Below are 25,874 nucleotides of genomic sequence, written 5' to 3'. Positions count from 1 at the left end.
TATCACAAGAAGAATCCAGAAAAGAAAGATGAAAAAAAGAGTCAAAGAAGGAGAATGAGTCAGAAAAACATGGTGGTGGTGGTGGTGGGGCACTTGTATAACCAAACAAGTGATGGACAGACTGACATAAAACCAGTATTGCTCCTATCCTCTTTCTTCTAGTCACAACAAAAAGATTAAAACTTGGTATAAGAAACAGAGTTCTGGCTATAAACTGCAAAGGATATTAATGACAGAAAATGGGAAGATTCTGAAAAGACTGGCTGCACAAAGAGCTCTTCAATGAACTCAGATTTTCAAAGACACAGAAAAAGAAAGGAGGGACACATAACATGGATGCCTATAAAAGAAACACAGGATGGTATCAGGAAGTAAAATGAGCTGAACTTAAGAAAATCATTAAGGGCTACAAAAGGGACTTTTGAATTTATGTCTGGAAGAGAAAGTTTACAAAAGGCCTGGTATACACAAAAGGCTGAGTATGTTGGTTAAGGTAAATGGTGTAGTTAACACATGTCAGGAAAAAAAAAAAAAAGGGAAAGAAACCCTTCACTTCTATTTTGCTTTTTAAAAATTCTACACTTGAATACCCCCTCAGAGTTTACAAAGACCTTTTACATATTTTTACCTGGAGAGGTAGTTATGACGCCTATTTTATAAAAGAGAACTTCCAGTCCAGTATCCATCACTCAATCCCTGCCCCTCTTCTCAGTCTAGGAGAACGACAGCAAAAAGCGGCGCGTTAGGATGAAAGAACTGATGCCCATGACACGTGAAGCGGCCATAAAAGACCTGCCCCCGACACACTGCAAATCTGACTTGACCAGTTGTCTACTGTGGGCCTGCATGGGAATTTTGCTGAATGCTACAATAACTCTTTAACAAGTCAGGAAGACCAAAGAGGTTAAGACAGGAGACAAAGTACTCCACCTTTCAGAGTGAGGAAAAAACACAAACATAACAAAAGAAAATGAACATAGCAAAAGATGAACTCTGTGTTTATCATTCAGCCCGAAGAAAATCCTAGATATTATAAAACAGTTTCTGAATAGACAAAGATGGGCAATCACCGAGAATCAGTGTAGGTTCAGGAAGAACAAGTCTTGCCAAGTAACTTTATTTCTTTTGTTGGCAAAGCTATAAGACAAATCTATGTGATGCTCTGAAAGGTATTTAACAAGCTCCACTCTCCAATTCTTTCTGAAAGGAAAAGAGAGACGGGCTGAGTAACACGTATACATAACCAATTAAATAACAAAACTCAGAATGCTCATAAATAAGTTCTGCAATATTCACTGGGCTTAGGCAATAGTGTTACCAATGATCTGGATAAAAGTTTTTCCAACATCCTTATCAAAATGTAGGGATGACCAGAGCCTGGAGAGAATAATGAAAAAACGGACAGCAGAGTCAGATCTAAAACAATTTTAACAGAATATTAACATTAACAAATAAAATTTAATAGAGAAAACGTAAAGAATTATATTTGGGTTAAAAAAAATCAAATGCTAAATATAAATTGTGAAAACTGTTGTATACATCAAAAAGCAACCAGGCCAGGCGCAGGGGCTCACGCCTGTAATCCCAGCATTTTGGGAGGCCGAGGCAGGCACATCACCTGAGGTCAGGAGTTCGAGACCAGCCTGGCCAACATGGTGAAACCCCATCTCTACTAAAAATACAAAAATTAGCTGGGCATGGAGGCAGGGACCTGTAATCCCAGCTACTTGGGAGGCTGAGACAGGAGAATCACTTGAACCCAGGAGGTAGAAGTTAGTTGCAGTGAGCTGAGATCATGCCACTGCACTCTAGCCTGGGTGACAAAGTGAGACTCCATCTCAAAACACACACACAAAAAGGCAACTATCCCAGCACCTTGGGAAGCCAAAGCAGGAGAATTGCTTAAGCCCAGGAGTTCGAGAACAGCCTAGGCAATATAGCGAAATCCTGTCTCTATTAAAATATTTTTTAAATTACATTTAAAAAAAAAGAACCGAAGAGTTTTTTCAAATAAAAGCTTGACATAGGCCGGGCATGGTGGCTCATGCCTGTAATCCCAACACTTTGGGAGGCAGAGGTGGGTGGATCACTTGAGGTCAGGAATTCGAGACCAGTCTAGCCAAAGTGGTGAAACCCCATCTAAAAATACAAAAATTAGCTGGGCATGGTGGCACTTGCCTATCATCCCAGCAACTGGGGAGGCTGAGGCAGGAGAATCACTTGAACCCAGGAGGCAGAGGTTGCAGTGAGCTAAGACTGTGCCACTGCACTCCAGCCTGGACAACACAGCAAGACTCCACTTAAAAAAAAAAAAAAAAAAAAAAGCTTGACATAAATTAAACTGTGAAATGGCTGCCCCTAAAATTTATACAATCTTAATCTTGGGTTGAGTTGACACATATAAATAAAGTCATGCACAAGGAAGGTGAATGCCATACTCTACATTGTATTAGTTGGTTCATATCTGGAGAAGTTATTCAATATTTAGTGATGCCCTATAGTCATACAAAGGGCAAAATAAATGTCCTCATAATTTGAAAAGTAAGTCATCCTCTGGGAGTAACACCAGCCTGAATCAAATAGAGTGATGGAATTTAGCCATCACTGTAAGTAATTCCAAGAAAATGTGTGACCGAAAAGGGCTGGGGATACCCAAGCCTGGTCAAAAGTGAGTAGGGTATAGTTTCTGAGAGACAGGATTGGAATGTGAATTAAGAAAGCTGAAACCTTGTCAACTATGTTGACAGAAGGAGGTTATATTAATCTGGGGTAGTGGGGGGGAGCGGGAGTATAATAAGGAAGACTTTGCCTATGTGCCCCCAACACTGCCTGAGGTAAAAGCACACTGACTATATCCCCAGAGCAGCGCTGGACAGCTGCATCCTTATAAAGACTCTCCATCGGGTTATCCTGACTTAGTGACACTCCCCATTAAGATTACCCATTTGATTAGATGGGCTGGCTTCCCCTGTAGATTCTCCTATAGTGATGAGAGTGTGCTCACCAAACTATAAGCTTCTGTTCCACTCACAGTTATATTAATAAATTCACTAACTGGCATTCTTGGTTTTATGTCAGTCTCTCCATCACTTGCTAACTATAAGTAAACTCCCATAATTCTGGTGACTTCTGGAAAATGTTCAGAAAAATGTTCACAGCTAAGGACCTAGGTAAGTGAGGTCTGTACCTTAAATATGACAATCCATATCCAGCTTCTACCCATCTGAGAAGCCCTAATGTTCCTTTATGACAACTCTATTTGATGTAAAATGGAACCACATATTTTAAGAGAGAAAACAAAATAAAACACATGGAGGGGAGTGACCAGGAAGGCAAGAGGTCTGAAATCCATATTTGAACAAATTCAGTGAAGATACATAGCCTGAAAGAGAGCAGATGTTAGATAGCCACCTTCAAATATTACTCTTGCAGTGACATAAAATTATCTCTAATTCTGAGATAAGAACCAGTTGAAAATTATACAAGGAAACACTTTACAGTTAGCACTGTCCTATGCTTGGCACATAGCAAATGCTCATTAAGTTTTGACATATAGTCAATGCCCAACATTATTACCTCTTGCTGTAGTTAGGATATTTTAAAAACATAAAAGAAATACATACTAGACACTGTCAGAAAGCCTAGGAGAGGTACCTAACCCTGCCGGAGGTAAGAGGTCAAGGCAGGCCTCCCTGAAAGAGATGCCTAAGCTGAATACCAAAGAAAGCACAGGAATTACCCAAAAAGTATAGGAAAGGGCATTCCAGGAAGTAGTGTGTGAGACAGAAGGTATGAGAAACCTAGTGGTTCAATGTGGTTGGAGAGGTGAGTAGGGGAGTGATGGAAGATAAGGCTGGAAAACTAAAAAGGAACTCATGTGTCACACTAAGGAGCCTGGAAGAGGCCATGGGGAGTCACTAGAAATTTTAAGGATGAAAGTTACATAATCAGATTCAAGTTTAGGACAGTCATTGTGGCAGCCACATGGAAGACAGACTGAAAGAAGGCAAGACTGGTAGCAGGGAAAGACGGCTAGTTCAATCATTGGGCACCTGAATGAATATTCTGGCACTGGAGGAAGAGCAAAGGCAGAGTTCAAGACATAGTTAAGGAAGACCTAAAAAATGACTAGATGTCAGTCATACACAAGGAGGACGAGTCAAGGGCGATTTCCAGGTTTACAGCTTAAGAACCAAATAGAGAACAACACCATGCACTGGGAAAGCTAAGGAGCACAAGAATGGCTCTGGGAAGGGAGAAGATAAAGTCAGCTCTGGGCGAGCAGAATCCAAGTTATCCGTGGAACACACCAAAGGTGGTGATATCTAGAAGACAGATGGACAGTGGGGTCTCAAGATCAGGATGGGGACCTGAGCAAGATATACCGGTTTGGAAGTCATCATTGCAGAGAAGTTATTGAAGATATCAGAGCATATGAGATCACCCACACTCACAGTGCAGGGAGTGAGAAGAGGACTGGGGACAAAAGAGCACATTAACCATTTAAGGGAATGAAAGTTAGCTATCTCATGATCTGTTAAGTTCCTTGTCTTTAGGCAAGGAACTTAAATATTTAGGCAAAGACTAAACATCCACTTGTTGGAGATGATGTACAGGGAATTCACAACAGAGTTGGACTAGATGACCTCTAATGCATCTTTCAACTCTGAAAATCAATCAAAAACTTCAATTCAACACAGTATTTCTTACAATCTGAGAATTAACTTTTCACCACTATTAAAAGCTAAAATCTTAAGTATTTTTGTTTTTGGCTTTGTCAGTCCAATATTTTGTGTAAGTTCTAAAAAAATAAATTTTTTGTTGTTTGATAATGTTTTCTGAAAGGGAGAGAGTACTTGGTTTACTTGTACAGGAAAGCACAGGCTCTAATTTCTTAGCCCTATTTTTCCTTCTGTGGGTCCAGTTACACTCTTGGTTAGTATGAAAATGCAGTTTTACTACAGTAAAAATTCAAACACATGGTCCCAGCCATTCATCCCTTTACTTTCTGCCACCTTGTGCCTGAATTGGGCTATACAATGGGGCTAATCTATGGATTTAGATCTTAAAGCTTTAACTACATTTCAGAAATGTGCTTATAATTTTCATTGCTATTTAAAGTATGTTGATTTCTGTCTCCTTTTCTGCTCAATTCTAAAAATAGACACTGGTCCATACACAATTTTAAAAATTAAATCCAGAAATGTTTGATTAAAACAAACTGCCATTTTTGGCATAAAAATACAAACAGAGTATTTTCAGACAGGACTGCTGGGAGTTCAACTTAATCCTTAAATATGGCAGTGGTCCCACCAACTGGTACCTGGAACAGGTGTGAGAGGTACTTGACCTCTTTCAACCATATGTACTTTTTCTCCTGTCCCCTCTCTATGCCTTCCCCACCACCCCGCAAGCCTACGTTTTCTCCTCCTGTTCCTTTCACTTTCCTCCTGAGAGTGCCCATAATCTTTTAGTATTACCAGTAACGGCACTAAAGCCAACACAGCTGCCAACCCCTAGCCTAGAAATACAATGGATATAATTTGAATTAGAGACTACCATTAACTTTTTGGTTGTCCTTAGAAAACAACTTTATATTCTGTTTCAGTGGTCCAATCCAAAGGACAGAAAAAAAATAATCACTGTAGAAAGTAAATCTATGTAAAAAAGAAATCTGTAGTGCTTTTTAGCTCTAGCAATCTAATGTAGATTATACATACAAAGTTTATAATAACGATTTGCACATACAGGTCTCTGAATGACCAAACAAGGATAGAGGAGGACCGGAGATGATGTTTGACACCATCTGAAGTTTAGGGTCATGTTAGTTATTAAACTGTGTTACTTTTTAAAAATAATAAGGCTTAGAGTAGAGAAGAGGAAAAGAATCAAGGCTAGAACTAGAATAAAAGGACTTCAGTATTAGGTATTATAGTCTTGGGTAATGTTTAAGAGTTCCATAAAACCCTATGGGAAAGGTAAATAATCACGTTCCTACCACAATCCCCTCCCTCAAGTCAGGTGCTCTTGAAGCTGTGCTTTGATGCAGCATTCTCTTTATACAACAACCTCGGTGGTTCTAGGCTTCATCAAAGAAAAGGATTTTAGTGGATTTACTTTTCTCTTTATCTCTCTGGCTGATGGTATCTTTGCTTTTTCTGTTTAATTTCACAAAATGGAAGCAAGAGACAATTTATCACCGGCACTGCACTCCATGTTGGGAGTGGGAAGCACAGAAGAGGTGCTTCCAATAGGCTACTAGAGGCAACAGAAACACTTTCTTACAAAAGCTCAGAGTGCTAAAGCTGGATAAACATAAATACACAGCAAATAAAAGTTCATTGCTCCTGTCCAGCATCACAGCAACAATTCCGGTTCCTGTGGCCCCCTAATATGCTTCGTGTCTTACATCACTATGTGATAATACCCACCTGAGGCTTCTCGGCCTGAAACACTCCTCCTCACCCTTCAAGTCTAAGCTCAAACACTCACACATCCTTGGAAAGCTTCTCTCACTATCCCAAGTAGGTGCCCCTCTCCCTTAGGTGTGCCTCTCACTGCTCTTTCCTGACAGCTGCTATGCCTGATTGCAGCTATTTCTATCCCTGTGAATGTAGCCCTCCAGTCACCTGCCTGGCTTCTGAGGGAACACCGTGTCTTTCCCTTTCCATATCTCCTGGCACACGGTGTGTACTTTATGTACAATTCACAGTGAAAGAACTGCCTAGGTTCTTTCACTAGAAAGGAGAGACCCATCTATGCAAGTATCTCCTTCCCAATCTCACCTAGTTTAGAACTTCATTATTATCACCTAGATTATTTGTCTCTTCACTGGTCTTCCCATTTCTGGACTCTCTTTCCTTGAATTCACTCCATATACACTACTGCCACTTACAACTCTAAGTAATCAACGTACCGAGTTGAGCAGGTGGTGAAGTAGAGAATGAAAAGCTGGAAAACATCAATTCTCTAAGTTCAAAGGGTTCAAATCCAATAGAGCAGAAAGAGAAGTAGATAATTAACAGAATTTACCATGTGCTGTACAGATACACTCAATTTATGCTAATCCCTCTGCGTGGCATGTCCTTCACTCTGAAATGGTCAATTCATATTTCACTTCATATAGGAAGCTTTCCTAATCTCTACAGCCAGAAGCAATCTCTCTTTCCTCTGCTCCCACAGTACCCTGTTACTCCGTTATCACTTTCTGTTTGAATTACAGTCACTTGTACCCATACATTATACCTCTTACTGGATTGGACTTTTCTAAATGGAGGGCCAAACATCTATTTGTCTCTATTTTGCCATGGTACCTAACACAGTGCCCTGCAAACAGCTGATAAATAATGAATTATGATGATTAACCTCACTAAAATACTATGAGTCTGTGATTCCTTTAGGATTTGCCAGTATTAAGAATATCAATGGGTCATATACATGCAATTCAGTACTAAAATTTTCCACTCTAGCCACAAAAATAGAAAAAGTCTATTCTGTTTGTCTAGATAAGGGTCGACATATGGAGAACATCCTCAACCAGATCTGAAAATGTCCAAATGAAATGGATCACTATTGTAAAAAACACAACAAAGGGCAACTCCCTAGTACTACAATAAACTGAGCAACCAGCTTCTGCTGCCAAATACAGAAAAGTCATAAGGGGCAAACACGGTGTGGTGTTTCCACAATGGGAGCAGGTCAGTGGGTAGACACTTAACTAAGTAAAAATGAACACTGCTAGTAAAAATTAAATTTAATAAAACAGACACTAGTACAAGATAGTATGTCAAAAATGGATCATTAAATAAGCTGTCTGAGCTCTCAAACATTATCACTTTCCAGAAGTGAATACTACTTGCAGCTTATCCATTCTTTTAAGGATCATATTCAATTTTCTACAAAAGTGCTTTTGTAGGCCGGGCATGGTGGCTCACGCCTGTAATCCCAGCACTTTGGGAGGCCGAGGCGGGCAGATCACGAGGTCAGGAGATCGAAACCATCCTGGCTAACACGGTGAAACCCCATCTCTACTAAAAATACAAAAAATTAGCCGGGCGTGGTGGTGGACGCCTGTGGTCTCAGCTACTCGGGAGGCTGAGGCAGGAGAATGGCATGAACCCGGGAGGCAGAGCTTGCAGTGCACTGAGATCGCGCCACTGCACTCCAGCCTGGGCGACAGAGCGAGACTCCATCTCAAAAAAAAAGTGCTACTGTAAGATACCTCAAGCAAGCCCTTGTTAGGATTCCCAGTTCCTTAATTTCACTGTTTATGTCTGTCCTCCCTTCACCCTATTCCTTTATCATAATTGTTTTAGTTAGAATGTAAGCAATTGAGTGCACAATGAGATAGACAATAACTTAAGAATTAAGGACTTTTAACATTTCATGATTTAAATTGCAGAACTATAAAATTCCAGCTTCTCAATTCTCACAAAACAAAACAAAGCTCAAGGCTTAAAACTTTAGAAAATACCATGCTATAATGATATTTACCCTCTCCTAATTGGCTTAAATGAAGTTAGAACATTGATTATATCATTTATTTCAGCACTGTAATCACTAAGGGCAAAAACCTTGTCTCATCAACTAATTTTGTAGAGCCCTTAGTGAACAATTTGCTTGTAGCAGCTTTTACTCTACAAGGAAGACCAGTGTGTTAAATAAAGTGTTTATGTTAGAGTCGAAAGACCTAAGCTTAAATTCAGGCTCTGTCTCTTATTTTGAGATCTCAGACAAGTCACTTAATCTGAGTTCCTCTCTTTACCTGAAAATAGGTGTAATAGCCATAACCCCCACTGCCTATACCACATGACTGCTATGAGGATTAAGTAAGGAAATGTGTAAAAATGCTTCATAAAACTATAAAGTGTAATACAAATATAAGGGCTCCTGGTATTATTCTTAAAACAAGTGCTAAGAGTAAATCCCTGTCTATAAGAAATCAGAATACAAGTGAATTATTTCTGCATACTTTTCCCAAGAGAATTTATGTCTGACATGCAAAACTGTAAATAACTCCTAAAGGGGAAATTACCAAAAAAGGAGAGGAAAAAAGAGAAGAAAGAAAACTTGGGGTGGGACTAGAAGAGGGAGGTAAATTAAAGAGAAAAGGAGAAGTTTTTGTAGTAAAATAATGCAATGTAAGAGACAGCAAACCTGATCCGAAGAAGCAATTTCTTTTTTTTTTTTTTTTTTTGAGACAGAGTCTCGCTGTCACCCAGGCTGGGGTACAGTGACGCGGTCTCAGCTCACTGCAAGCTCCACCTCCCGGGTTGACATCATTCTCCTGCCTCAGCCTCCTGAGTAGCTGGGACTACAGGAGCCCACCACCACGCCCGGCTTTTTTTTTTATTTTTAGTAGAGATGAGGTTTTGCCATGTTAGCCAGGATGGTCTCAATCTCCTGACCTCGTGATCTGCCCGCCTCGGCCTCCCAAAGTGCTGGGATTACAGGCATGAGTCACCGCACCCGGCCTGAAGAAGCAATTTCTAACTCTACCACTTACTATCTACCTGTGTGTCCCTGGACAAGTCACTTCACCTCTCTAAGCTCCAATTTCCTCATTTGTAGGTAGATATAATAACTCATAAGATTGCTATAAGGATTAAATGAGATAATATATATAAAGTACTTAGCACTATGTCTGGTGCATAGTAAGGGATAAGTGGTTACTGGCATTGTTAAAATTATTAGACCTGTGCCCTAATGGGTGACATTCAGAAAGAAAAAGGAATCAAGAACATTTAAGAGGGGAAGATGATATTCAGGGAGCTAAATCTATATATTACCACTGGGAGACAAAGTTTGAGAAATATAAATTACACAAAGTATTCTTCATATTAAATGTTCAGATTACTTACTGTGTCTCTTGAATTGGTGAGGAATCAAGAAATGCAGTCAAAATCTCCAGATCATAAAAGCAGAATAGCAATAACTGTATTCATAAAAGCAGAATAGCAACGGGAGAACTTGGCCCCTGAAAAGTGCGCATTAATGTGTGCAGAAGCTTCTCTGTCCCAAACTCAATTTTCTAAACTTTCACAGACAGAATGAAAGCTAGACTCCATAGCAAAGGTACAGCAACCCCGAATGCCAAAAATAGCTGGTATTAGCTATCATGCCCTCATGTTAGTTTCTGCCATCTTGTTCTTTATTCTGGGTGTATTTGTAGCTGATTTGAGGTGTTAAACATTATTAACTCCACCCTACTCAGGAACTGCAAAAGCAATAAAAGTGTACCAGGAATCAGGAAAACGAGGAATAAAATCTCCTGAATCAGCTGGAGAGAGTAAATAACTCAAAGAGGTAAGAAAACAATGGATGCTATCTGTGCATACGGGATCAGAGATTTATCTATTATAACATGTAGAAATTCTATACCTGTGGAATCAGCGAAAATCAGCAAAAGGCAAGGAAAACAGGAAGCCTTCTGAATAAATGGCCAGAGAACCAACAATTTGGGTTACCAACTGATCTGGTGTTAATTAAGGGGAAGGCAAAGAGCTTGTTAAGAATGTAAAAGCTAAGCATAGGCCAGGCGCAGTGGCTCACGCCTGTAATCCCAGCACTTTGGGAGGCCGAGGCGGGTGGATCATCTGAGGTCGGGAGTTCGAGACCAGCCTGACCAACATGGTGAAACCCCATCTCTACTAAAAATACAAAACTTAGCCAGGCGTGGTGGTACGTGTCTGTAATCCCAGATATTTGGGAGGCTGAGGCAGGAGAATCGCTTGAACCCAGGAGGCGGGGGTTGCAGTGAACCAAAATCATGCATTGTGCTCCAGCCTTGGCAACAAGAGTGAAACTCTGTCTCAAAAATAAATAAATAAACAAATAAAAGCTAAGCATAGTAGAAGTGTTATCACATATCACAGACAATTGCCAAGGCTCCAGGCCTGTTTGGAATTTATACAATACGACTGTGAATGATCAGGTCACCACATGACCTGTAACTGTTAAGGTCTTCCCTAAGATCTGTGCAGAGCTCATCTAAGAGGCAGGCTACCTGCCTCAGCAGACTTTCAATGCAGATAAGCTATTCCTGGTGGGAAAAGATGCCCCCAAAACTTGAATCAGCAAGGAGGTAACAGTGTGACTGGTTTCCTTTTGATAGACCTACTCACACACCTTTTTACTAAGACAATCTTCCCAAACCACCTGTACTTAGAAGAACTTGGAAACTTTTTATAACAAAGCAAAGTCCACATCTAAGTATCTCCATGAAACGATGGGCTAAAGATCTGCCAATCAGGGCATGGTAAATGGAAATGATATACCATCACTACTAATTTAAGGTATGTTTTAAAAAAAAACTTTTTAAAATTTGTTTTGCCATCTCTGTCTTATTTCAATAATATAAATACACGTGCTTTAAATCCTGGCTTTAGTTCTGCTACTTTTCCCACTAGGTTTTAAGCTCATCAACCATCAACTGTCCTAGTATAGGTGTCTTCTAGAACCTACCCCATTGAGTCAAGTGGAGAATACTTATAGTCATTCACAGAGACTATGACTCTGGAGCTGTACTTAAACTATGAGTACGGTCAACTGCGGGCACTGACAAAGAAGCTGAAGAGTCTGGATCCTGCTGGACAGTTAGGAAAAGGCAGGCAATACCTCTCGCACCGCTCACCTGCTGTATTCCCTGCCTAGGTATACGTTTTTTCTAACCTTTAAATCCAATTGAATTTGTGATTCCAATTCTTAAACAATAACAAATGTGGACTATTCCTGAAACTTCATAAATAAAATCAGGTGGACATTTACAGTACTGAGCAGGCCTATACAAGACACTGTGCACTTCTATAGCACCTTTTATTTCACAAACCCAAAGAACTGTCAAAGTTGACCCAACATAAAGTATCAGTGATGGAACTTCTCTCATTTTTACATGTACAACACTCCATTCACCCTGTTTCTGCCATTATAAGCATAGCTATTCATGAAAATAAACTAAAAGGGCTGAGACCACCATTCAATCATTAACTAAATTTCAACTTCATAATTCAAACCAAAAACTATCCAGTGCCAAGTGATCTAAAAAATTATAGAACAGGGCTGGGCACATGGGCTCACACCTGTAATCCCAACATTTGGGAGGCCAAGGCAGGAGGATCACTTGAGCCAAGGAGTTCGAGACCAGCCTGGGCAACATAGTGAAACCCTGTCTCTACAAAAAATTTAAAAATCAGTCGGGCGTGCTTGTGTACACCTGTAGTCCGAGCTATTCAGGAGGCTGAGGTGGGAGGATTGCTTGAGCTTGAGAGGGAGAGGTTGCAATGAGCCATGATCGCACTACTGCACTCCAGCCTAAAAGACAGACTTAAACTCTGTCAAAAAAAAAAAAAAATTACAGAACAAAGCCAAACACAGTGGCTCAGGCCTATAGTTCCTCCAACTTAGGAGGCAAGAAGATCATCTGAGCCCAGAAATTCGAGTCCAGGCTGGGCAAGATAGTGAGGTTCTGTCTTTAAAAAAAATAAATTACAAGACAAAATATACAAAGACTCAAACATTCCATTAAGCAAAAGAGTTAATATGGAATAACTTCTCACTTCTAAGTTCTTATGAGTACTTATAGGTAATAAGTCAAAATTATTAAAAAGTCCCACTCAATAGTTATATTTAATCTGCACCAAGAATAACTTCCAAAAATGGATTAAAATAACTAACATGTCAAAAATAACTCATTTACTTGGGTGTTATTTTGGAACTCTTTCTAGAAAACTGACCCCAAAATTTAGATGTCAGAAGAATGTATTTCCTAAGTCAAGTTTTTGAAACTACAGACCTGAGGAAGACCATCACAAATGGGAGAGAAAATATGGATTGCAGTTAAGCATGCCATATGGGTACAAGCCAGAATGCCTGGGTCAGAATCCTGGTCCTACCACTCAGTAGCTATCTAACCTTAGTACCACAGTTACTTCATCTGCAAAACGGGAATAATAAAAATACCTACTCCATACAGTTGTTGTGAGGATTAAAGCCAGGCAAGTAAGTAGTACATGTAAAGGATTTAGCAGGAAGCACCATTATATAAAGTATTTACTTATCATCATTATCATATGACTAGATCACTTAAATCACCCACAGAAACGCCTTTTCCTATTTCAGTCTTCCTTAATTGGTCTAGCAGCACTTAATCCCTCCCTCCTTGGCTTCCTCATAAAACACATTTTCCATGGTATTTATTTGGGTAGGTATATTTCTCTCCCACTGGATCACATCTCCTTGAAGACGGCAACCACAGTTCGTCCGAGTGTACAGAGCAGCAAACACTGTTCACTGTTGCCTTTCATTTCTCTCCCTCTAAAGATTCTGAACAACAATACCCTGTCAATTAGCAAACTTTTACCTGGAGACAGAAGGCTTATGCAACCAGTGCACTTAAGTACTGGTCATACCTTGCTAAAGACTTTCTTAAGACTTAAACAAAAATTCTGGGGGGAAGAAGAGGAGGATATGCTTCATGTTTTTAAACTACTAACCAAAGACAGATTTTTAATTTTTAAAAAAAGTTATGTCTTAAAAGCTTGCTTTCATTATTTCATTCAAAAAGACCATGGTGCTTTTAATATAAAAATACAGAAGCATAATTTCTGCATATGTCAAGTCTAACCTAATCATAACTTGCCCATCTGCTGATTTTAATGTAATCCTAAGGATGCTAGACAACAATATGCTTGCTTGATTCGCCCTACACTATTTACATAAAATAAAAGCATTTTAACAATACATCGAGATGCAAATCTTTCTGGCTCTGATTTGTGCCCTCTTTCCCTCTTAACAAAAAGTGCCACACACACACAAAAGAGCCTCCAACTTATCCTGGATCACTGGGGAGGCACTTTCTAAGGTGCGTTATCCAATTTCATTAACACAATGATGCTCTCCTTACTTAAAGAGAACAGAACTTTTCTGAAAGCAAACAGCTGAACTGAGTCCATTGCTTTGTTATCATTTTTTAAAAAGTCCAATTTCTCCTTTGTTCTTATAGTGTCCTACCTTTAGAAATCAAGTTTTCAGCATAAAAACTGACAAGGACATCTATTTGTTGGCACAAATCATCTTCATCACTATTCTTTGACTTATTTTAAAACAAACGCAAGAGCAAATGGCTAGAGAAGAACTGCTTCTATTTAATGTGGGTTTTCTAAGTCTAATTTTCTCATTCCTAGTGGCAAGGCCTTTCAAAAGAGTGCAAAAACTACACCCAACTTTGCTTCTCATTCTAAACACATCACAACCAAATGGGAAACATTATCAGCCATCTTAACAAGGAGAAAACAAAGCTAAGTGAGGTCAAACTAAAACATTTTTTAATTCATTGTACCTACCTCTTTTGAGATCAGGATTTTTCAGATGGAAGTAGTTTGATGAACTTATGCAATAAAATTATGTAATATCATAATTTAACATAATATTTTAGACTAACTTCTCTCTCCTCAAATAGTCACAAGGGTGGCTAATTCACATACAATACCTCTCAGCCACTGGGGAGAGAGTATAATAAACTTAATTGTTTTACATATCCTGAGGCACAGAGAGAAAGGCCAATCAAATTCAAAGAGGTTTACAGTACCTCATATACATATGTGATTGAGACAAAGAACTTTCAAGAATCTGTACTGAGGAAGCAAAAATGGGCTTAAGTACAATAGGCCCTGCCTTAAAGTAGAGAGACCGGTCAAACGTAAGCCCCAGCGCCAAAAAAGACAAGGTCTCACTCATCAATCCCCATCTTACAATCAAGAGGCAGAACTTAAATCACTTAAAGCTGTTTTTTCAGATTTGAGCAGTAAAATAAGCTAATAGGCCATTTCCGATTAAGTGCCTTCTCTCAAAACTTATCACAAGTTATGTGAAATAGGCAAGAGCGTTGGTTCTGCATTTTATCAAGTGAGAAACAATAGCATCCTACTTTTGGACAAGCCACTACTTCCAGAGCCACTAGCCCTCCCCCCACCTCCCATTTCTTTTTATATCATTCCTCCAAACTTAGAACCCGAAAAGCTATTCCACAAAACAAAAGCAGCACCAGTAAAAGGGGAGGCCACTGGTTTTGAAAATAAAGTTTGTTCTTTTGCTGTCAACCTGGCAACTTTTTAAAGGTGAAACGTGCCCTACTCAATCGGTTATAATCTTTTCTATTCCCACACCAAATAACCACCCGTTTGACCTCGATACTAAAGGTGAAAAAAGGAGTGGGAGAAAATGATTTTGAAAGGAAGGGGCTACGGGTGCAATGGTAAAGATAGATTCTAAGACTGGTTTTGAGCACTCCGTGGCTTCTAGGAGCTGGGAGGCTTTCCTGAGTCTGTCTTGAGAAATGTTTGGCAATCTGACGCATCAGTTTTTAGGAACGGTACACAAACAGCCCCCACAATTGAAGAGCCATGCCTCGGATCCTGGCTCTGGGTGACATCGGCTGGAGGGCACGGGACGGGAGCGCTGGGGCTACCCGGAGAGGATCCGCGACATTTGTTATTGTTTATGAAGCCCAGGCGGGGACCCGGAGCGGGGTGCTCGGGGGCCGGGGAGTGGAAGGAGAAAGGAGCAGAGGACAAAGATTCCTCCCCTGGCGCGAGGCTCCCTCTCTGGACACACGGGACCAGGATCACCCCGGGGAATAAGAGGGCCAAGGCCGTCGCCGCAGGTTCCCCGGAGACATTTCCAGCCCCAGAATTAGCCCGGCTTTCCCGGGACACCCAAAGACACCTAAAATCTCCTCCTGCTCCTGCTCGCAGAGTTGGGGTTGGCGCGGCGAGCTCGGGCCCCCAGCCGAGCGCCGCATCCGCGAACTCACCTGCCTCCGGTCGCGCCCGCGGCCGGCTCAGCCTCCGCACGGACCGCAGCCGGCTGGGCGCCCGTCAGCTCCCTTCTCCCCGCTCCGCCCTCGCCCCGCCCCCGGGAGGTGGGACCCGCGGCCTCAGGGCGGCCTCCCTGAACTCTCGCGAGCCTTGCCTCCTCGGCTTCTCGGTGGCTGGGTCGGTCCGACTGGCCCTGACGTCATACGCACCACAGCCGGAAGTAGCCTTCTGTCGTCAACGCCGCTCTTCCCGGCCCCACCCATCTCTGCCTGGTGAAGTCCAGACTGGTTTTGAGGGAGTTGACTGAACTGTCGCCACTTCCCCTCTCACCAGCCTCACCTCACTGCCGTTTTTACTCCAAACCTGTTCAGGCATCTCTTGAGAGTGGCCTAGTGTGTTGCGACATTAGTCACATTCAAAATGTCATCCGAATTTTTCAAACAGTGCAATGCAAAGAATGTTAGAAATAGAAAGAGAGAATTCACACATTTTTCAGATTGGGAAACAGTTGTCAAGAAAGATGGATCAGCTAAGTTGCTCAGTTGGTAGCTGTGGGGACTCGAAGCCACCCAGGTTCCTTGACGCTTCCATTTCACCATCAGGGGACTCCAGAGACTGGAGAGGAACTAGGATTTGGAAATGCCACAAAAAATACATTAAAAACCTGTTTGGGTTTTCTTGGAAAATCTAAAATAACTACAGTACTGGCCTGCTTTATCAGTAGGATCTGAGAATTGTGCAGAAGAGCACTCCCCTATAGGATGACCCAAAAGGGACAGCTTTGGGAAGGTTGATGCAATTTGTGTCTGGGGACAAAACTGGCCTTTGGGAAAGCCAAATAAGAGAATGACTCCCAATTATTGTTGGCAAGTTTATCTTCAATATGAGTATTGGAGGTCTTATAAAATATCCTTAGCTTTTAGCTTACTGAGACAACGTATGAAGCTGGTACTGTGCTTGCAAAAATTATCACTTAGAAATGCCACCTGTCATCTTTAGGTTTCCCAAGAGCAGGTGACACGAGCAAAACACCTAGGAAAGAAGCATTACCTCATTTCTCTTTCTTACACTGTGCTTTTTCATACATAGCTTAGTAGTGGGAAAAGCTCTAGTTTGGTAATTAGTGTATTTTTGGGGAGATTAGCTCTACTTATATGGTCATTTTGAAACTCAAATGACAGTTGTCATATACAAGCATAGGAGGTTTAATTGTGATCAGACAAGCTTGACAGAGGCCTATACACCCTTCTCCCTGTACTGCATGCATACACATACCATTCAAATGCTACGGTAGGATTCAGAACAGTGTATGGTTTGTTCCATAGCAAATTTATGTCTTCAAATGTGCCATACTAGAGTAATATGAACTAGTATAGAGTAGCAGTCTAGGTTAATATGGGATAGGCTACGACTCTGACCTCTAGTTCCTAAATTCTCCTAAATTGAGACCATTGTAAACAAATTTCCCTGGGAAGTTGTTGAAAGTACCTCAACTGAAACAAATTAGAGCTATGAACCAGAATTTTGGTGGTCTAGGGACCCCTTTTCAAAACAGTGTTCTTAAATGCATGAACTACCTAGGGTTACAAAGGAAATTGATAATGTTAACATACAGTTACCAAAATACTAAAAAGTGAGTTTGTAATATAATTACGTGGTAAGTAGTAGCATCTAAGATGGCTGCCAATGATCCTCGCCTTCTGGTATTCCTGCCTTCTGTAATTCCCTTCTCTAGTAACTTAGTTCTTAAAAAGGAAATATAGCAAAAGTGATTAGGATATCATTTCCGTGATTAGGTTACAAAAATATTCTGGGCTCCATCTTGCTTGTCCTTGCTCTCTCACTTGCTTGCTTTCATGGAAGCCAGCTGCTGTCTTGTGACCTGCCTTACAGAGTAGCCCACATGTCAAGGAACTGAGAGATATCCAGTCAACAGTCACCAAGGAATTCGGGCCCCCAGTCCAACAACCTGTGATGAACTGAATACTGCCAATAATCATGTAAGTAAGCTTGGAAGTAGATTCTTTCCTAGTTGAGCCTTGAGATGACTGCAGCCCCACCTGACACCTAGACTGCAGCCTTGTAAAACCAGATACTGAGCCAGCAGGCCCAACTAGCCAAGCCCAGATTTCTGGCCCACAGAAACTGTGAGACAATAAATATTTGTGGTTTTAAGCCACTAACTTTTGGGATACTATGTTACACTGCCATAGAAAACTAAAATAGTTATATATTTGCCTCTTTATTAATGCATTAAATAATAAGATCAAGACCTACAGTAATTTTGTATTAATGATACACGGAAACAATATTTTGAGATATCTACAACAACTTTAATGGGGTAGAAAATATGTGTGATTCCTATTGAGGAAAAGTCACAGGTATTGTTAATATTCCTGTGGTTTGCTGCCTACATTCATGATGGAACAAATGCTAATTTTCAGTTTGAGTTTAGTGAAAAAATTACATAATATATAATATATATAACTATATAACTATACATAGTTATATATGTAATATATATATGGTTTTTTCATTGAGGTTCACAGACCCAGGTTAAGAACCATTGACCTAAGTAATAGATCATTTGAAGGAACTTCCAAAACTCTTATCACCAGCTATCTGATACAGAATCAACATTCAGGTAATAAACATACACTATGGCCACTGCTAACCTTATTAGACTACAGCTGAATATGACTTTGTATCCCCTTCCTCCACGTATTCCCTCCTCTTCAAGTTTATGCTAAATGTAGGCAGACAGGCTAAAATTGTAGGCCAGAAAGGATGAGAAAAATCATGATGAAAACCTTTTCAGCACTCAATTTACCTGATTTTTGTTTTTGCCATGTGAAAGTGTTAGCTCCTTGATCGGAAGAACTCTTTGGTATTACTTTTACTCTCTTAGGCCTACCACATAGTAAATACAGAATGAATACCAAATGGCAGTAGTAAATAATAATAGAAGGAAAGCTATTGATAAAACCCTTCCACCAAATGAATAAAGCAACTTTTCCATCTATGCAATTTTGCAACTGTGGGATATACCCAAAGCAGTATTTAGAGGGCTAATTTATTGTTTTAAATGCACTTCACAGAAAACACAAAAATGAAAACAAATGAACAAAGCTTTCAACTCAGGAAACCTGAAAGAGAAAACAAAATAAATTCAAAGGAAGAAGAAGGATGTAAAACTTAGAGCAGAAGCCCCTCCATGACCCTTATGTCCACCAAGGAATGTAAATCAAATATATAATTATTCCCATATATACCTCTGTTTTTCAAATGTATGTAAATTCTGTTATGATTAATAATTTCAAATATAATTTTAAAGATAAAGGCAGAAATTAACTTAATTTAGAAATTAATTTTTTTTGAAAACAAAAAATGACTGAAATTGACAATAACCAAAAACTGATTCTTTGGAAAAGTAAAGAAAATAGGAAAAAGCTTGACAAGATTAATCCAGGGAAAACAAAAAGACACAAACAGTAACAGTGATAATGGAGATGCAACTACAGATACGGAGATTTTAAAGAGCATAAAAGTTTATGATATGCAGTGTTATGCCAATAGATTTAAAAAGGAGAGAAAATAGGTGCTTTTTAGTTCTCCTGGAAGTCTGTCCTGATGAAAACCTAGTAAGGTTTTTACCTTGGAAAAAAATTGAAAGTTTACAAGATTTTTTAAAAAACTGAATGGGCCTTTCCAGTTTGAGACTAAGAGTGCTTGACTCCTGGCTCCTCTTCTCATAGCCATCACTTTCAAAAGGACTCTAACGGAGACCGGACAACTAAGGTACAGTTGAGTTTGTTTGAAAATGAAGACTCTATTTTACAAGCTGCACGGGACTTTCACTGGGCCATTTAATCATCCACATGACAGTCCATTCAGAGCTATCACCAGACTGTCTTCTGCAGATTACTCTATAAACCTGGAAACAGTGACTTCTAATTGATCCCTGCTTTATTTTTTAACTGACTTGACTAGACTGAAAAAAGGCTGAATCACATTAGAGATTTTTTAGCATAATTTTTCTTGATATTATGGATTGACATCCCTCAGTTCACAATTGACATTACACCACAATCATATAGAGGGTCACTCTTGAAAAAGTATGTTTCCGAAGATCATTTGATATTCGTGGTTTTCTAAATTCTAAACCATTACTTGCAACAGTTTCCACTATGTTAAAACAGTTGAACTTCCTTTTCAGTTATCTCCTCCCACTAGAGAATGTGAACTTCAGGGCAAACTACTAGAAGTGACTCAAAGGCAATGCACACTTTACATTTCCAAGCCTGTTACCAAACTACCATCCAGAGGTTACACCAGTTTCCACGCTACCAGCAGGCAGTACAAGAAAATTCTCATTTCCCCACATGCTTGCTCATGCTGGGTTTTGTTTATATTTTTAATCTAGCCAGTGAAAGAAAGTCTAAGACCTTGACAGGAAAGCCACCTTACAGGCATGCAATCTATGTTCCTCTTCTTCGTTTCGGCTCTGAGGTTAAGGTTGGGGATAAGGCTATGTAGGGAAGTAAGTTACAAAACCTGTGGCTTGTTTAAATGTAGCGATTTCTAGTAGAGTCTGGGGCAGGCAAGATCATTCTTGGTGTCAGCTGGTGCTGTGTTGATAATTTTGGCTGACTTATTTTATGAAGCTACAGAGAGGGATTGTTGGGGAGAAGTTACTGGATGTGCTTCTCATTCATTCTGCTATACTCTACAACCTCCCCAGGAATCAGGTGGTTGCTTTCAGCGGGTTAGCTTCATGCATTTAATGCTGATTTGATTTCCTAGAGAAAATAACCCAAATAGGGCTTTCAAGGAATTTTTTTTTATCTGATTAGACAACACAGGGCCTTGTGGAGAAGGTTAAGAAATTGTTGTTGTTGTTGTTGTTGTTGTTATAGAGACAATATCTGACCATGTTATCCAGGCTGGAGTGCTGTGGCTGTTCTCAGGTGTGATTATGGCATACTGCAGGCTCGAACTCCTGGGCTTAAGTGATCCTCCTGCCTCAGCATCCTGAGTAGCTGAGACTCCAGGTGTGTGCCACCATGCCCAGCTAAGATTTATCTTCATATAATAGCAATAGGAAGCTGTTGCAGAGTTTTGGGCAGAGGCGTTTTATTTACAAGTATTAAGTTGTATATTGCAGGCTGTCTGGTGCAAGAGTAACTTGGCAAGCAGAAATGAATATCTGGTCTACTTGTGGTATGCCCTACCAGGGCTGAATGCTACAAAGGTTATCAGATAAATTGGATAAATTAAAATCAAATAAATCAATCATTGTATTCATCAAGTAAATTTCTGATTTGACTTCCCATGTAGATTTTCTTATGAAGTAAGGGTATGTCAATTAGCCAATAGAAATTTTTGGTTTGCTTGGCAATTACATTTCTCATTATAAATTCCCACTCTCAAATTGCCACATTCTCCTCTCAGTTACACTACCCTTACTCTGTATTGGCTCCTCTGAGTTTGGTCACCTCTGACAAAGTTAAATTTCTGGACATGAAAAGCTAAGTATCAAGCTCTGACTATCCTAAGCAATCCAGACACAATCTCTTGTTAACATCTTTGTGTTGTTACTCTCAGACTACAACAGTTCCTAGGGTAAAATTATGATGGAGTAAAATTCCTATAACAAGATTAATATGTATACTTCCTGGGAAATTTCAGTATATTAAAAATGTTTATAAATAGACCTGTTTTACAACTTGAAATGCTTATCAAAAGCCGCACTCACATATGTAAAATGGTCCAGTCTTAGGTCAGCTTTTCTGGGAAATCTGAAATACTCAGATTAATGTGCTGGAGATGTATTGGAAAGTGCTCTCTGGATCAACTCAGGTGAGAGAGAGAAGACAGCAAGATCAGGCAAAGGAGAAGTTGAAATGTAATGCAGTTGCAACAGAGGCTTCAGCCTCTCCTACAAGGGGCTCTGGAGTCGGGATGGCTCTTCAGAGTTGTCCCTGTTGAGGCACAGGACCAGGCCTTTGTACCCCAACCTCAATCAGCCATTGGATGTGGGAGAGAAAGCCCACCTGGCAGAGGGCAGTAACTGGAGAAGGATTCGGCTGGGGACTCTTAGAAGCCAGCAGTTTCGGCTGCTGTAGTAATGAGAGCTGCAATCCTAGAAGGTGGATTTGGGTGGTGCACTACAGCATCTGCTACCAGCCCACTGAAAGCTTCTTCCTCTATCTTCAGCTTGTTATATTGCAGATGCCAATAAAACAGTCATAAAAGCTGCTCCAGGCTGGGTGTGGTGACTCATGCTTGTAATCTCTACACTTTGAGAGGCTGAAGTGGGAGGATCACTTGAGCCCAGGAGTTCAAGACCAGCCTGGGCAACAAAGGGGGACCACAGCTCTACAAAAAAAAAAAGTAAAAATTATAGTGGTGGCATGCACCTGTAGTCCCAACTACTTGGGAGGCTGAGGTAGAAGGACTGCTTGAGCCCAGGAGGTCCAGGCTGCAGTGAGCTGTGATGGTACCACTGCACTTCAGCCTAGGTGACAGGGGACCCTGCCTCAAAAAACAAAAAATAAAAATGAAACTACTCCTTAAGAATGTCCCATTCTGCCTCCTGATGTGCTGTAGTAAGGTCACATCACTTCTATATTACCCTGTTTACCCTCAATCTAATCATGAAGAAACAAAGTGGATATTTGACAAATTAATTGGCCTATACTGTTTAAAATGCAAATGTCATGAAAAACAAAGATCAACCAAAAAACTGTTCCCAATTTGAAAAGATTAAAGCCATAGTACAACTACATGCAACGTGTAATTCCCAATTAGACCCTTGACCAGATTTTTTTTTTACTATTATTTGATAGAAAAGACATTATTGAGACAACTGGTAAAATATGATTAAGATCTGTAAGTTAGATAATGTTAACATAAATTTTCTGGTTTTGATAATTGTTCTGTGGTATGAGAGAATCTCCTTGCTCTTAAGAAATACAGCAGCATTTAAGTATAAAAAGGTAAGATGTTCTGCTTAAGCAGTATTATTTAATTTTATCTCAAATATTACCAGTTTTGCCCCATGAAAAAACTTCAGTATCTGTCAATGGAGAGAACATGACATTTTCAGTAACTAGGACTAATTGTGCCTCACAGAAAAATGTGTTTACCTGGAATGTCTACAAGGAGAATAGATGTTGTTTTCTAAAAGGGCCCTTTCTTATAGCTTTTTACAAGATCCAGGTGGCTCCACTTTTTTCAGACTTGTACAACTACCTCCTTCCTGCCTATGCATTTTGTTCTTTAGGTCCAAAGGCTCAGTTTCACTTACATTCTCTCTTTGATTTTTTTTTAAAAGAACAATTTGTTGTGAACTCGTTCCTTGTGATGGAAATATTGTTAGTGAACTTCCATGGGGATTACAGTATCTAAATAATCTATGTTCAATCAGTAAGGTGCTTTGAATCCTGCTGTGTCCTTCGGTGTGAAATAATATTGTTATAAACCTTTCCAATCACTTAATGTTTTCATCAAAGGATCCCAAAGCTATTTATAAGCATTAGTTAAGCAATTCAACACACCTGTGAACACATTGAATATTCTCATTTTAAAGACTGATTCAATTAAAGAACAATTAAAAGGATAGTTGATAGATGTATGCAAATAATGTATATGTCTTATATGGGATATAAAATAAATTAGAAAACAATTTGAGCATTAGGATTAGGCCTAACCCCTTTATTTACTTATTTATATATTTCTAGTATATATAGAGTGAACAAATCCTCCCAATTTGCCTGTGACTTTGACCTTGTTAATTTTAGCACAGAAAATCCTGTGTCCTGGAAATTCCCTCAATTCCAGGCAAACCAGAATAGTTGGTTACCCTAAATATACCTTCTGCTTTTATTTTAAGTTAAATTAATAAATACTAACTATATACCTTAAGAGCCAGGCATGGTGGCTCACATCTGTAATCCCAGCACTTTTGGAGGCTGAGGCAGGAGGATTGTTTGAGGTCAGGAGTTAAGACCAGCCCAGGCAACATAGTGAGACCCTGTCTCTCTCTACATAAATTTTCTTAAAAATTAGCCGGGCATGGTACCGTGCACCTATAGTCCCAGCTACTCAGGAGGCTAATGCAGAGGATCACTGAAGCCCAGGAGTTCAAGGTTATAGAGAGCTATGTTCGTGCCACTGTGCTCCAGCGTGGATGACAGAGTGAGACCCTGTCTCTAAAACAACTAAAGTTATAGACTGGTCAGCTGGACTTGTAAACTTAAACTCATACTCTGTTCTACAAGAGCAAGACTTGTGAAATTTACATGGGCTTTTTCATTTTCCACCTATTTTTTAACTTGTTTTTTTTTTGAAGAAATGAATATGTAAATAGCGGTACACAATAAAATTATATGTTGTTCCTAGCTTCTTGTGAGCCCAGTCTTAAAATTCATAACACTAAGAAATAAAAGTTATTAAATTTCAGGGCTTGGAACTTCAAAATGGAAAGGTTCATTAGGAAAAACACAAAATGTCAAAAAACACATCAACAGAATTCTCAGAGACGTTGTGAGGAATAATAGACTCTGGGGACAAATACCAAATACATATATATATATATATATTTATTATATCACATATGCAGAGGGATTGTGGCCTGAGAGGGAGTGTGGCCTGAGAGGGAGTAGACCAGATGGCCAGAGTTCTATTTTCATGGGGTAGGAAGTGAAATGAAAATCCATGACTATTTGAAGGTCTGTAAGTGGAACCATCACTCTTTTCCTACTCGCGTTTTCCACGTTTGGTAGAATGTCAGGTAGCCAGGCCCTTACCCGCGATCCATGTCCCCCTTGTGGTGGTAAGGTGATCAGATGAAACACAAGATGTTCAATTCAGTTTGAATTTCATAGGCACAATGAATTGTTTTTTAGTGTCAAGGGTGTCCCTAAGTATTGCATGGAACATACAGTACTATTAATATAAAATGGTTTCTTTTTATATTAATAGAATATAATATATTAATTATATATAAATTTTCCCCCCAAATCTGGCAACCTTACTTCTTGGTCACAAAGTGGAGGATTTTTTTTTAATAGAAAGAGAACAAGAGCAGCAAGCATACGTGTTAGACTTTTCCCCCCTAAATTTTCCCCCCTAAATCTGGCAACCTTACTTCTTGGTCACAAAGCGGAGGATTTTTTTTTTAATAGAAAGAGAACAAGAGCAGCAAGCATATGTGTTAGACTTCTACAGTGTTTCCACTTTCATTTAGGAATTTGGGGGCCAACCAGTATATTGGCTGGCTCCAGAAGTCAAGTCTGCCAGTAAAGTCTGGAAATCCCATCCATATTCACAGTTAAACTTTCTCTTGTCCCATTCTTAAATATGAATAGATAATGGGGCTTCTGATGAAAGTCTACAACATTAAAGAGAGAATTCAAGATAAATAAATAAATAAGGTGATCCTGGAGAAAACAACTAATGCATGGAATAGGTTAGAACTTTTTAAAGATACATATAAAACACTCAGAGACATTGAGATGACACTGTTATGGGTGGAATCATGTCCCCCCCAATTCATAAGCTGAAGTCCCAACTCTCAGTACTTCAGAATGTGACAGTATTTGGAGAAAGGGTCTTTAAAGAGGTAATTATAGATATATGCCCAAAAGAAAGGAAATCAGTATATTAAAGAGATATCTGCACTCCCATGATTGTTGCAGCACTGTTCACAATAGCCAAGATTTGGAAGAAGCCTAAGTGTCCATCAACAGATGAATGGACAAAGAAAATGTGATACATATACACAATGGAGTACTATTCAGCCATAAAAAAGAATGAGATCCTGTCATTTGCAACAACATGGATAGAACTGGAGATCATTACATTAAGTAAAATAATCCAGGCACAGAAAGACAAACAGCACATATTCTCACCTATGTGGGGAAGCTAAAATATTAAAACAATTGAACTCACGTAGATAGAGAGTAGAGAGTTACCAGAAGCTAAGAAAGGTAGTTGGGGCAGGGGGATGGTGAGGGGAAAATGGTGATTGTTAATGGGTAGAAAAAATAGAAAGAATGA

At 39.7% G+C, this 25,874-nt stretch overlaps 1 protein-coding gene across 4 annotated transcripts in view; it reads right to left on the bottom strand.

Moving 5' to 3' along the window:
- Positions 1 to 15,915, bottom strand: part of STK38L (serine/threonine kinase 38 like) — an 82,705-nt gene extending 66,790 nt beyond the window's left edge. For 2 of the 4 annotated variants that reach the window (XM_054442898.2, XM_063672538.1), the window contains exon 1: positions 15,809 to 15,915. The gene's annotated coding sequence lies outside the window, so the exon portion shown is untranslated. The remainder of the gene's footprint in view (positions 1 to 15,808) is intronic. The other 2 variants (XM_063672536.1, XM_063672537.1) reach the window with 2 other exon arrangements.
- Positions 15,916 to 25,874: the final 9,959 nt, after the last annotated feature.

This window comes from Pongo pygmaeus, chromosome 10, assembly GCF_028885625.2.
Source record: "Pongo pygmaeus isolate AG05252 chromosome 10, NHGRI_mPonPyg2-v2.0_pri, whole genome shotgun sequence".
NCBI lineage: Eukaryota > Metazoa > Chordata > Mammalia > Primates > Hominidae > Pongo > Pongo pygmaeus.
The sequence above is the reverse complement of the archived record's forward strand: the minus strand, read 5'-3'. Positions and strand labels throughout refer to the sequence as shown.